General features: G+C 40.8%; 1 protein-coding gene across 2 annotated transcripts in view; it reads left to right on the plus strand.

The window, feature by feature from the left end:
• Nucleotides 1-14,635, plus strand: part of NR3C2 (nuclear receptor subfamily 3 group C member 2) — a 500,550-nt gene that overhangs the window by 223,205 nt on the left and 262,710 nt on the right. The gene's annotated exons all lie outside the window — the stretch shown is intronic.

The raw sequence follows: 14,635 nt of genomic DNA on the forward strand, positions 1-14,635 counted from the left end.
CCTCTTTATCAGAATGCTGTGTTATACAGGAGCCACAGCAGTGATGTCATTTCCTCCTCTGCTATCCCATTCGCAGAGGACAGAAATTGTGTTCCAATTTCAGAGATGGGCAAGGAGTAGACCACTGCATTGTAACATGCACTCTTACTGTTGCATTCTGTATACAAGGGGGTGATTTCTGATCCTGCATGGTGCACTGAAAAAGGGCAGGGTGCTTTTTCACATTTGAAAAATGGGCAGGGTGCAGCACCCTGCCGAAACAGCCTAGAAGGAACACTACATTAAATACAGGGGATGATATAAAGTGTTACCAGTCTTCCTAGCCTTGTTTGTCCTTCACCTCTACTGACTTTGTGGCTAAATGAATAAGGACACATCTGTACACCTATGTCTGGCTCAGTTCTGGCTCTCCAACTGTTGTGAAACTTTATGCCCCGGAAAGGGGATGAGAAGGAAGGAAGGGGGGGGGGACACATTTGTTAGGTTTAGGCAGTGTAGGGGAGGTTAGGTGGTGTGTGTGTGTGTGGGGGGAGGTTTAGGCACTAAAGGGTTAGGTTTAGGCTGTGGTGCGGTTCGGGTTAGGCTGCAGGTAGGAAGGGTTAGGGTAAGGGGGCTGGGAAAGAGGGTTAGAATACTTGCCTTGCAGGTGTCTAGATTCTGGGCGTCGGGATGCCGCTGTTGGTCTTCTGACCACCGGCAACCCAAGCACAGGCATCCCGTACCCAACGCCCACAAAGATTGGATAGACTGCCTGGCATGGTAGGCTGGGTCTTGTAGTTTCACAACAGCTGGTGGACACGCATGCTATCTATAGCTGCTCTAGGTGAAAATAAAAGTAAACAAAAGTACATATCCTAGGATTGCTGCTTATCGTTTTCACAGATTGCGGTTGGCTGGGTGCCACTAAAGAACACACAACACAGTAAGAACCTCATTCTGTAATACCACTTTTTTCATAGCAGGACTACTGTCTCGTAATCTATTCTAGTATCAATGCAGGTCCTTTTTTATCTGGTGCTCAGTAGGAAGTTATTATCTTCACTTGGTCAAAGTTATTTCTTTTTATTTTGCTCTGGTAAAAGCAAAACACCAGCATGCAGCAAACTGTGAGACAGACACTCTTGAGGTTTCTTCTAGTATAGGCTTCTAATTACTTTTATTTGGTTTAAGAGCCTGAAACCTTTAGGTCAGTTGAGTTGTTCTTGCACCCATTCTCCGCAAACCCCTAACATGATTGCAAATAAAGCATCTCCGCATTTTGCAAGTGTATAGATGTAAAACTAATTAGCATTGTTTTTGCCTTCCCATATCTTTCCTTGTGGTATAAGTGCCTGGTTAGCATGCTGCACAAATGCAGGATTTCAAGGTAGCATAATCATATGTACAGTATGTAAACACATTCAGACCTATGAAGAGAAACATTACAATTATATTATATATATATATATATATATATGTGTGTGTGTGTGTATATAATTAGTTATCAGGCATAGCTATTGCTGTTCCTACGAATAACACATTCTCTAGAAAACTATGCTAGTGTAGTTAATATGGCTCCATCTTGCAAATGTGTATGGTATAAACCTCCCTCAGTTTGCTAATAAATGGAACAAAATCTCTGGCATTTAGCACAGCTAGACTCTCCCACTTACTATAAGTCAGGATAGCTGGGGGGCATGGTTTACTGTATTATTATAGAATAAAACTAAAGTTGACTTACTACCTACTGTGGTGACCATTTTTAACACTTTAAAATGGCCACTTGAACATAGGTATTTGTATGAGGACCAGTTAGAATCCATCATACTTTTTTCTTTTTAAGACTTCTTTTTCTGACAGTATAGAAAACAATGAAACTCATTTACAGTAACAAGTGGAGTAAAACATTCACACATCCAAGTAAATATAAGTCAGTAAGTAACAACATTTTGAAAACAAAAGACTCCAGTAATGGGCCTAGCAGGACAACTCAAAAACCTGCACCAGTTTGGTGGTAAAACTAGGAAACAAGGGTAAAAAGAGTCACAGTTAACAAGATGTGGGGATTAGGGTGGAGGAGGGGAAGGGGGTGTAGATCCAGATGGGAGTACTCGAGTGGGCTTAAGAAAAAAACAATTAAGCAATTAAGTATGGGGGTTGGACTCCAAAAAAAGATGTCCAAGGATGCTGTATTGTAGAGAAAGAGAGGTGCCGTGGATAATGCTTGACATAAATCAATCTTATAAACATATCAGATCCGGGAAGAGTAGTGCACGGCAAGGAAGCGGCAGTCAATCATTTTTATAATTTTTATAATTGCATTTTTTTCATAGTACCCTGCTAAAGGTCACACAGCCCCTGTGCTCTGGTGATTGAACAAAGCTATAATACAGTACCTGCACAACATGAAGTGAAAAGAGAAAAAGCAATTCCAGTCCTGAAATTACTCATAAATGCCTGGATTTCAGGATTGCCATGTTTATTTTATTTATTTTTTTGTCCCTTGAGTAGTGCACCACAAATTTAATTTGATACAAATCTTTTATGGCAAACAACTCTCCTTTTTTCGTTTGTTTCTTTTATACATGGACAGAGTAATGCAAAGGCTACCTCAGTCTTGGCAATGTCAGTCCTGATTCCTTGACTCCTGTCCTGATGAGTTTTTCTTCATCCGTAACTTTGCTGCTTGCAGATTTGGGCTGTCTCAGTAACAGTGGGAATCCCGTTAAAGCACAGGATTTTTGGTCGAAAAACCTCGGAATTTTGAGTACCCTTAACTGACCTTGATCCTGGATATGGATTCCCTAGGTATTATATAATGTAGTTAGTATATACTATATAATTAATGTAAAGTGTTGTAATCTTTTATTGTAGATTTGCCTCATAATAGAAAGTTTTTTTAACAGTCAATAAATTAATGACCGCAACTGGGAAAGTCTTACTGGGAACAATCAATGAAATGCTTACATGTTAATGTTGTTTTTTACTTTCACAATAGTCACAGTTTGAGTGATCATGTTCAATTGCGGACAATATAACTACATAGACTTTATCTCTCAGTTGGATGTGTGTAAATCCCTAGCAAAAAAGTTATTAGTATTTCTGCAATCAAAGTCTAGTCAGGCGTTTGTGAATCCAAAGCACAGTGTAGTCTTGAATTCTAAAGCGTTGAGTTTATAAAATATTTAGAAAGCAAGCTTGGGGTTGTAGATATGACTCCTCGTTTTTCTTCTCTGCAATGCAGTTTCAGAGTTGTGTGCAGAATATACAGGGGGGAAGCATTTTGGCAGCTTTATATGAGAATAACAAAGGAACAACAAAGAAAGACAGAGCTTCAGAGAAATAAAGCAATCATAACCAGTGTAAAAGCTATCAAAACTACTGTATATGCAGTATATCTGCTTTTTTTTGGGGGGGGGGGGGGGGGACACCAGTCATAGGAATTCAATAAGATTTTTTTGTTGGTAAAAACACAAGGTGTATTACATAACATGGTTTTCTCATATCTGGGATGTAAGTTTTTTTTTTAAAGGAAACTTGTACAAATTGATGTGGCACCACAAAGTGTGCTATTATAAATACTTAAATTGCAATCAACATTTTAATCATGATTATAGTACATTGTTCACTATGTAGCCAATATTTAATTTGCCCTAGTCACGTGTCGAAATTTGTATACCAGCAAGGGTCTCTGTGTTTTCCAACTGCATGAACATTTTCCAACTAACTGTATTTCCTAAAATATATATTATGCTCATTAAACTTAATGCACTTCTGTTTTTATTGATCCTGTCTATTAACATGTATGCAATCAGTAAGGGGAATTTTTTTGAAATAATATTTCTGTCTTTCATGCAAAGTACAGAAAGTTAATAATCAAAATTAATTGAAAACACTTTATATATATATATATATATATATATATATATATATATTTATTTCACTAGCAGCATCTACTTGTTGAAGCCAAATGAGCTTAACAAACATTGGGGCAGATGTATTAACCTGGAGAAGGCATAAGGAAGTGATAAACCAGTGATATGTGCAAGGTGATAAAGGCACCAGTCAATCAGATCCTAACTGTTAATTTACATATTGGAGCTGATTGGCTGGTGCCTTTATCACCTTGCACATATCACTGGTTTATCGCTTCCTTATGCCTTCTCCAGGTTAATACATCTGCCCCACTGGCCATTAAGTTACATATGGGTCAGCTGGAATGCTGCATATGGTTTGTCTTTATATGTCCAGGTGAATAGTGTTACAGTAATTTACCATTTAGAGATCAAAACGATAAGGCCTAGTAGGCATGTCACAATGGTATTTGTAGTTCCATAGCATCTGATCTGACAAAGGTAGCATAACTCTGTTTGCCCATCTTGTTTTCTTGATACAGATAAATAACCTTGATAAGCTCCCAGGGTTAAAGCAGAAAACTTTTTACAATGCAAATAAAATTTCAGTAAAACACCAGACATTGCAGTTCATTTGGCAGGTTTTCTCCTGCAACCTTTTGTTTTGCTGTAATTTCCCGTGAAACATTACATGACAGAATCAATGTTTCAAATATGTATCCCTATAGGCAAATGATGTTTTCCAATTGTTTGATAATAAAATAATAAAGAATGAAAAGTAAAAAAACTTGAGTGTAATTGATTTGCATGGAAAGGATATAACCTTGTATTCTTGTAAACTGTTCTTTCTAGCATCTGATGTATATACTGAAGGTGAACAATATGTCAGCTGACTGGCAGGGATTTATATCATAGATGCCGCCTGTCTTTATTTTCCAAGTACAGCCCAGGTTAAACATTTTTGTCCCTGGAAATTTTAGGCTCCATTCTCAGTCCTGACCAGACTGCCCAGTAAAACACTTCTTATTCTGTATATTCACTCTAACTGTATGATTCTATATACTAAGCGCTTTATAACAATATTTTATGAAGATTTAAATTTAAAATAAAAATGACACCTTAAGCAAGTTTGATAAGCATGTTCTGAGGTGATATAGTGCATGAAGGCTAGTAAGTCACTACAATGCATTGTATACTTACGGAGGTGTGAGTGAGCTGGTAGTTCCGGGCTGCTCTGCTGACGTCGGGCATCTCTTTTTTGCATTTCCTAATTAATTTACAATTGCAATTATCTGTCCTGAAATAGTTGGTGAGGAGTTGGGTGTTCTTAGACATTACTTAATTGATTCAGACAGCCCAGATATTGTACCTGTAGTAGAAAGTTCAGGAACAAAGCATTCTCTACTATGTGCAATGAGTCATGTTGCATGTTCTGTACATTATAATATATAACTGAAACATTATTTGTCATTTGCATTAGCAGCAATACCAAAATATTTATGTATCTTCATATTAAGTCTGTCTTTATTTTTAATGTCTATAGATTTAATTAAGAGAGCCTAGAGAAGACCAGAATTCCTCCTAAGAATAATGGGAACCAGTAGGCAGCTGTTGTAGGTTTATGTCCTGCCTTTGCTCATGGCTTTAACTCAGATTGAATTTACCATATACTTATGTATAGTTTTATCTGTTTTGTGCAATTTGTTTTTATATGCAGCTGTTTTACCGTATATTGTTTTTTGTTCTTTAAGAACACTCAATAACTTTTCTCTAGATTTATATAGCTATTTGCGTTCCAGTTTTTAAAATAAATATTTGTATGTTACCTAATCTTGCATCAAAATGTACATACTTGACACCCCCTGTAAGCTAAACATTTTCCATAACCAATCTTGTTCAAAGTAATGTTGGGTAAGCGCTTGAAGATCAGAGATGCAGATCGGATAAATAAACTGACCTGACAGCGATTATCCGATCAGTGTGCCCTCTGTACTCAGTGAGGAAATTTTAGCTGAGTGTATGCTTTCCTCAGTGAGACTGGGAAATCGTGATTTGGAATTTTTAAGCAGGACATAAAATCCATTTATCGCCTGACTCTCCTGTAACACTTCTACATATACACCAAACAATTATCGGGCAGGTCATACAAATTTAGGCTTATCTGCCTGATAATTATGTAGTGTGTACCCAGCTTAACTGTTAAAAAAAAATAAAAAAAAAATAGCTAGCCATAGCAGCTGGGATCATCTTCAGCATAAGAATTGATTGCTTTGCATTTGCAGTATAGTTGTGTGAGTTGAACAATTAAGGCAAATAAAGTTCTCTAGCTAAAGTAAAATATAAATGTTGGCTTTTCCTCACTTCTCATTGGCCGGCTGCCTAGCTCATAGTGTACAGTGGAGAGTGAGTGAGTGAGTTTGATAGCAGCTGCAGCAGATCATTCTAGGGCAGGGGTGGCCAACTAGTCAGAGGGAAAGAGCGCAAAAATATCTGTAGTCAACTCAAAGAGCCGGTATTATGCTCACACCAAAGGTGCGCGTGCAAAAAGTGGGGCGTAGCCCAACTGGCACAAGACCACACCCCATTGTTGTGCACCCGCCTTTGGCATGACGTTTGTAGGAGCATCACCATGTGTCACACCCCCATTTTTAGTCACACTGGGGGGCGAGAAACACTAAAACAAAGATCCACATATACACTGAAACAACACAGACTCCCCCCTTCACTCTGTGCCTCTCAGCCTGCCCCCCTTTTATTTTGTGTCTCTCAGCCTGCTTCACCTTCACTCTCTGCCTCTCAGCCTGCCCCCTTTCACACTGTGCCTCTCAGCCGGCTCCCCCTTCACTCTGTGCCCCTCTGCCTCTTCCCCCTTCCCCCTTCCCTCTGCCTCTCAGCCTGCCCCCCCTGCACTCTAAGGGGTATATGCAATTGCGGTCGAATTCCCGAAATTGTCGAATTTCGGGTCATTTTCGACCAAAAAAAAAAAATCGCCTATGCAATTCAGTGCTTTCCGACCAAAAAACGGACTTTCAAAATTCGACTTTTTGAAATTCGAATTTTTGCAAATTCGACTTTTCTGCAATGATATAAGTGCTGCAATTCGACCAAAGCATATTCAATTCAAGTTTGGAAATTCGACAGCAGTGCTTTTAGACAGCAAATTCGTCATTTTCAATCCGCCACACTTTGGAGGGTGAAAACAAATAAAAAAAATTTAAACATGTTTTTTTTTTTGTTTTTTTGGGGGGGAATAGCAGATCTATTTATATTAGAAGGGATTAGGTACTTTTTTTTTTTTTTTGGAGGCACAAATATTATTTATATATTTTTTAAAATATTATTTTTTTTTTATTTTTTTTTTATGCTGGAACGGTGAAATCATAAAAAAAAATGGCGTGGGGTCCCCCCTCCAAAGCATAACCAGCCTCTGACTCTTCGAGCTGGTCCTGGTTCTAAAAATGCGGGGGAAAAATTGACAGGGGTTCCCCCGTATTTTTAAAACCAGCACCGGGCTCTGCGCCTGGTGCTGGTGCCAAAAATACGGGGGACAAAAAGAGTAGGGGTCCCCCGTATTTTTAACACCAGCATCGGGCTCCACTAGCTGGACAGATAATGCCACAGCCGGGGGTCACTTTTATGCCGTGCCCTGCGGCCGTGGCATCAAATATCCAACTAGTCACCCCTTGCCGGGGTACCCTGGGGGAGTGGGGACCCCTTCAATCAAGGGGTCCCCCCCCAGCCACCCAAGGGCCAGGGGTGAAGCCCGAGGCTGTCCCCCCCCATCCAATGGGCTGCGGATGGGGGGGCTGATAGCCTTTTGTGATAATAAAAAGATATTGTTTTTTCCAGTAGTACTACAAGTCCCAGCAAGCCTCCCCCGCAAGCTGGTACTTGGAGAACCACAAGTACCAGCATGCGGGAGAAAAACGGGCCCGCTGGTACCTGTAGTACTACTGGGGGAAAAATACCCAAATAAAAACAGGACACACACACCGTCGACAGTAAAACTTTATTACACACTACCGACACACACATACTTACCTATGTTCACACGCCGACATCGGTCCTCTTCTCCATGTAGAATCCACGGATACCTGAAAAAAAAGATCAATATACTCACCTCAGCCATGGTCCTGAGATAAATCCACGTACTTGTTAAAAATAAAAAAACGCAAATACCCGCTCCATAACGGACTGAAAGGGGTCCCATGCTGACACATGGGACACCTTTCCACGAATGAGACCTGTCAGTGACAGCTGTCACAGAAAGGTCTCTAAGCCAATCAGGAAGCGCAACTTCGTTGCGCTCACCTGATTGGCTGAGCGCTGTCTGTACTGTGACAGCGCATCGCACAGCTCCCTCCATTATATTCAATGGTGGGAACTTAGCGGCTAGCGGTGAGGTCACCCGCCGGTCAGCGGCTGACCGGCGGGTGACCCCACCGCTACCCGCAAAGTTCCCACCATTGAAAGTAATGGAGCGGCTTTGCGATGCGCTGTCACAGTACAGACAGCGCACAGCCAATCAGGTGAGCGCCACGGAAGTAGCGCTTCCTGATTGGCTGAAGGGACGTCAGTGACAGGAGTCACGTGATGTCCCGGCATTCGGGAGAAAGGGGTCTGATGTGAAAGCATTGGACCCCTTTCTAGTCCGGTATGGAGCGGGTTTTTGCGTTTTTTTTTTTTTTAAACAAGTACGTGGATTTTACTCTCTGGACGTGGATTTATCTCTGGACGCTGGAAGGTGAGTATAATTTTTTCACAGGTACCCTCGGATCGTCGGAGACCGTGGCAGTCGGCGTGTCAACATAGGTAAGTATGTGTGTGTTGGTAGTGTGTAATAAAGTTTTACTATCAAGGTGTGTGTGTCCTGTTTTTATTTGGGTATTTTTTTCCCAGTAGTACTACAGGTACCAGCGGACCCGTTTTTCTCCCGCATGCTGGTACTTGTGGTTCTCCAAGTACCAGCTTGCGGGGGAGGCTTGCTGGGACTTGTAGTACTGCTGGAAAAAACAATATCTTTTTATTATCACAAAAGGCTATCAGCCCCCCCATCCGCAGCCCATTGGATGGGGGGGGACAGCCTCAGGCTTCACCCCTGGCCCTTGGGTGGCTGGGGGGGGGGGACCCCTTGATTGAAGGGGTCCCCACTCCCCCAGGGTACCCCGGCCAGGGGTGACTAGTTGGATATTTAATGCCACGGCCGCAGGGCACGGCATAAAAGTGACCCCCGGCTGTGGCATTATCTGTCCAGCTAGTGGAGCCCGATGCTGGTGTTAAAAATACGGGGGACCCCTACTCTTTTTGTCCCCCGTATTTTTGGCACCAGCACCAGGCGCAGAGCCCGGTGCTGGTTTTAAAAATACGGGGGATCCCTGGCCAATTTTTCCCCTGCATTTTTAGAACCAGGACCAGCTCGATGAGCCCGAGGCTGGTTATGCTTTGGAGGGGGGACCCCACGCCATTTTTTTTTCGTGTTTTTCACGTTTTTTTACCGTTTTTTTAAATCGCGGCAAAATCCGCCAAATCGGCCGATTTTCGCCCGCGACTCTGGCGAATCCGTTTTTCATTGAATATGGTGAATTCCGGAAGCCACCTTCCGGGATTCACCTGTCGAATTGAGTCGAATTAAAAAATGGCGAAAATTGCCGCGAATTCGACCGCAATTGCATATACCCCTGTGTCTTTTAGCATCCTCACCCTCCATCTCTCCCCTCTCCGGTCACTGGTAGCATGACAGTGAGCCGGCGTACAGTGAGACCAGACAGGTGCCTCTTCTTCACGGCAATGGCAGGAGTCCTAGACAGGGCAGGTAACGTGACCATGATGTAGTGCCGGCGTGGTGCTCCTGCCTCCACTCCCAGCAGCCCTGCAAGGTGGGAGCCGGCCGCGTGTCCAAGTGTGTAGAGTGCAGACTGTCAAGAGCCACATCAGTGAGAAGAAAGAGCCACGTGCAGCTCAAGAGCCACGCGTTGGCCACCACTGTTCTAGGGAGTCGACCTTGTTGCCCATCCCTATTTCCTCTCTAGCTGTAAGCTAGGTGCAGGGAAGGTGGGCTCAACAGCACATCCTGTAGTTACACCTCTGTATGATGTTATGTACCAGATCCTGCAGATGGTAAGAATCATTCATACACACAAATCTGTTCCTTAGTAAAGTAGATGTGCAGATAAAGTGTGCCATATATTAAAGTATTTCAACTAGATAAAGTACTTTTGCACTTATACACTTTATATGAAATATATTTCTTTACAAGTCTTAGGTGTTTGCTGAGAAAGCATTTGCATAAGATATATAATGCTGTTTGCTTCATGTGAAGCCTGTTCACGTTGCTGTTGCTTGCTCTGCTGCTGTCCTCTAAATCAATCTGCCATGCCCTTGAAGAATCACATAAAACATCCTTTTCCTTTCAGTTATTCTCTGCCACTTCCACCCACTTCCCATATGTACAGTTTCTGCAGCGCCTTGGATGAATTAGATTAGAAAAATTAAGCTACAGTATGGTAAAATTCCACTATTTTCTTTCATTTTGCAGTAAGCAATATTCTAAAGCTGAAATATTACATTGTAATTTGTTGTATTTCACTATATATATATATATATATATATATATATACATATACACTTAATAGGTAATTTTTAATGGTAACTCACAGTTGCATACAGACGGTTGTTGACGTTTTGGTCATAGCACAACCTTTTTGAAGACACTACAGAGCACAGCAATAGGATCACTGAAACGTCGACAACTGTCTGCATATCACTGTGAGTTACCAATAAAAATTACCTGTTAAATCTACTTTGGTGAGTGTCTGCGTCTTGGGTTTGCTATATACTGGGCCCCCTCGGCCCCTTTCGATGCACCTCCCTGTTGTGACTCTAAAGCTTGGAGTGCGGACTTAACATGAGAGATATATATATATATATATATATATATATATATATATTTATTTCAGCATATGTGAGCATGGGGTAGGACCCGTGTTTTATGCACACAGTATACTTCCGGTTGTGGGGTATATAAGGGCACCCCACCTACTTCCTGGTGGTGTGGCTGTAGAGGACTTGTTGGTTGGAGTTGACCCCCAGAGGTGAGCACTGAATTACCTTTCTTGTTTGAAAATAGATCCATATAGGTCTCTATGCTATTGTTATATTAGTTTATGCTACTGTTTTTACAGTGATTACTTCGGTTGTCTGATGTGCTCTTTGATTGAGAGGTGGAGTAACTGCATTTGTGAGTATTACTATTACTGTTTGTGTACATCTATTGGTGGCCTTTCTATACATATGTATAGGTTTGTGTGTACATGCATATGTATGTATATATATATATATATATATATATATGTATATACATATCTATATATGTTTTTCTGACTCACCACTGCAGATTCCCTACTTGGTGCTTGAATTTTAAGCCCTACAGCCTATATACTGTCTGAATACGACACATTGATTTTTTTGAGTAAGTGTATGATCGAACTATTTATTGACACACTGGTGCTGTTGGTTAGTGGCACTGTATTGCGTGCTTTGAACATTTTATTTCAGCCCATTAAGTTTCACACACTTGGTGTTCTCTATTCACGGTGAACTTTGACAAGAGTTGTGGTACTGCTCTCTCTTACCCTTTTAGGGTGTGAATTGAGTTTTGTTGTAATGGGCGTTTGGGACCTGGCAGTCAATTTATGTTTATGTTTTTGTTCTTGTATGTATATTGATTTTTATGTTTTTGTTTTTTTGTAGTAATCAATATGTGATGCTTTCAAAATTATTATTCTTTATATATGGAAGCTTGTCTTGATAAAGATCCTACACTGAGGATCGAAACGTCGACTACAATAAGCCCGATATCGTCTGAAATAAAGCTATTGTGAAAATTTAAGCTGCTGGAGACCTCTTGACTTGACGAGTGCACCTCCACACTGTTGGAGTCTTTCTAAATATTGTGGGTCTACCCATTGAAGGTGATCTCCACTAGGTAGCACCGCACTGTTGCTAACATTATTGATGCTAGTGCAGGACTATTCGTGCTATATATATATATATAAAATATGTACAGTATACTGTATGTGTTCTCGTATAGATAAATTGACATGGAATATATATATATATATATATATATATATTTATTTATTTTCCTTGTTAACAAATGATAGAAGAAGTTATAAAGTAATGAGGATCTGCACAAATCAGCTAAAGGTGCGGTTAGAATCTGTATTTCTCAGTGCATATCCCTTTGCACCCAAAATACACAATTGGATAGAGAAGAAGGAAACACAGACTCCAAGCGCTCTAATAACACCCACTTTTACACATAAATACCCTTTATGAGCTTTGGAGCTCCTATATATGTGAAGGGGTTACAATTTATTACAGAGTTCAGAAAGCTATAGTTGGATTCCTACTGAATATTTGAATACCATAAATACGGTATTGCTTTTGTTCATTATTCACCTTTTTGGTGTTTATGTGTAAAACTGGGTGTTATTGGAGCGCTTTGATTCTGTGTTTCCTTTTTCTCTATCTAATTGTTAATAAATGATCCAACATTTGATTCATTTATTAGCTAGCATGCATCCACCCTCAATTATTAATGTTGGAAAAGTTTTGATATGAGCCAGTGACAGCATTACCCTTGTACTTATGTCTGAACTGAAGATCATAAAGACACGTTGCTTATTTAGAGTTCATTTTGCATCCAGTCTCTCTCAGCCTTGTCCTAGGGCACCCATGTATCCTGATTCTCCCAGGACAGTCTTTTCTTGCCAGAAATCAATAATATGGATAATCTTTTTTACTACTAGTTACATTTACTAATTGATTTCTTGGGTACTGCATTTTTATGTCTCTTCTTCATGCTATAGGACATGGGCTGCTAAAGCTGTCTTTTCCAACTGGCAATGAACTGTAGCATTTTAACCACGGACCAGTGCTACTGGCAGTTGTATCTAGCCTATGTCTTTACTAGAACTTTTGGAATTGCTGTATTCCCACACCTTCAATTGACTCAATAAAACGTCAGATTACTGTGATAAATATGACATACTATGGACAGGAGGATTTCTGTGACAGTATGCATCACAGCAAAGCTTACTCATATAGCAGAAACATTTTCTGCCGTTATAACCTTCCGCTCTCTCGTTGCTGTAGAATGTAAACCCTTTATTATATTGATGTACATTCCGAAATGTAAAATAAATAAATAAATATATATATATATAAAGCCCTGATAATAGAATTCATCTATATAAATGTCCTGAAGGACCAGACATAACAGAGAGCAGAACATTTTCATGTTGGACTAGAAAATGTATTTCAGCTGCTCGCGTATGTGACTGCGCCAAACACTGCATCAGATCCAGAGGCTCTATTCCATGTGGATTCTAAGTACAGTACAGGCCAACTGCTTTGTACAGCAAGTAGGAGGTATTCTATACATGGCTGATGGCTGGTAAAGGAGCTTTTCAAGAACCGTTTCTATACGAATGTGTCCTCAATACCCCACACAGTGGAAGATGCCTGGCGGGAGTGAGCTGACACTTGTATATTGAGTGTGAATGAGTCTGTATATGAAACAGAAGGAAACTTGACATGGGAAAAAATCTCCATTGTAGCATTTCAGAATCAGATTCTGCTTTATTGGCCAGGTATACTTGCGTATACTAGGAATTTGTCTCCGGTTTGCTAAGTAGGTAACAGATAAGCAGGTGGTTGGGGAAGGGGGGCAGGGAGGGTCAAGTAAAGTCATACAGATAGGTATACCGTAGGGACACAAGTGAGTTACATGTACGTCTAGTCAGTCAATGTTCAGAAGTTCAGCAGGCGGATTCAGAGTTTCAGTCACACACAACATACTGCACAAGTGTTGCATAGAAAATGAATCCGCACCAGTGGCGGATTAACCTATGGGCTGTCCCAGGTAAAATCCACCATCCAGCTCAAATCCTTCCTGTAAGAAGCCACACCATGCATTTTGCATAGCTCACTTCGGCTTCTGTGGTCTGCAGTCATTGCACCACATCTACGCATGCGCCAGTCCTGGCACCTGCCACATCTAATGCGCATATGCCAGAAGCTGGCGCTGGCTGTTTCCTCTTCAGCCACAGGTGTAGTGGCAGCCCCCCTACCAAATGTAAATAGGAGCCGCCGCTGATCAGCACAGTCTTCTGGTGTGTTCTAGCTGCATTGCATCTAGGTCACATTTTACCAGATGCTAGTAGAGTCTCATGTGACCTGGTGCGCCAAGAGGGACTGTCTGGTGCGACTGCAGCAAAGATGTATGAGAACACATCTGTATGTATGTGTATATCTATATATATATATACACACACATACACACACATACACACACACACACACACACACACACACACACACACACACACACACACGTGTTTTATTATTTGCTGGCTTTATACATATAAAGTATGCAAGTGAATTTCTGAGTGATTTCATTGTTGTCCTGGTTTTGGTATGAGAGACATGAGGGGAGAGGTCTCAAACCTTTGAGAGATAAAATGAATAAGTTGCCAATCAGCGTCTAGCAGTCATTTATCTAGTTCAGGCTATAAGATGGCAGAAGCTGATTGGTTAATCGGCAACTTCTCAATTTTTTATGTTGCAATAGTGAGACAGTTCTAATAAAGTAATTATAATTGTCCTTCTCAATTCCCATGATTCAGTATGTGTCCCCATGAAAGAAGTGGCAATAGCAATACTCAACTAGAAATCTCAAAATAATCCATGTGGTCCTCTAAGTTTAGCCCATGGCATATTTTGTGTTGCTCTTTTTCTCA

This window comes from Pseudophryne corroboree, chromosome 1, assembly GCF_028390025.1.
Source record: "Pseudophryne corroboree isolate aPseCor3 chromosome 1, aPseCor3.hap2, whole genome shotgun sequence".
NCBI classification, from domain to species: domain Eukaryota; kingdom Metazoa; phylum Chordata; class Amphibia; order Anura; family Myobatrachidae; genus Pseudophryne; species Pseudophryne corroboree.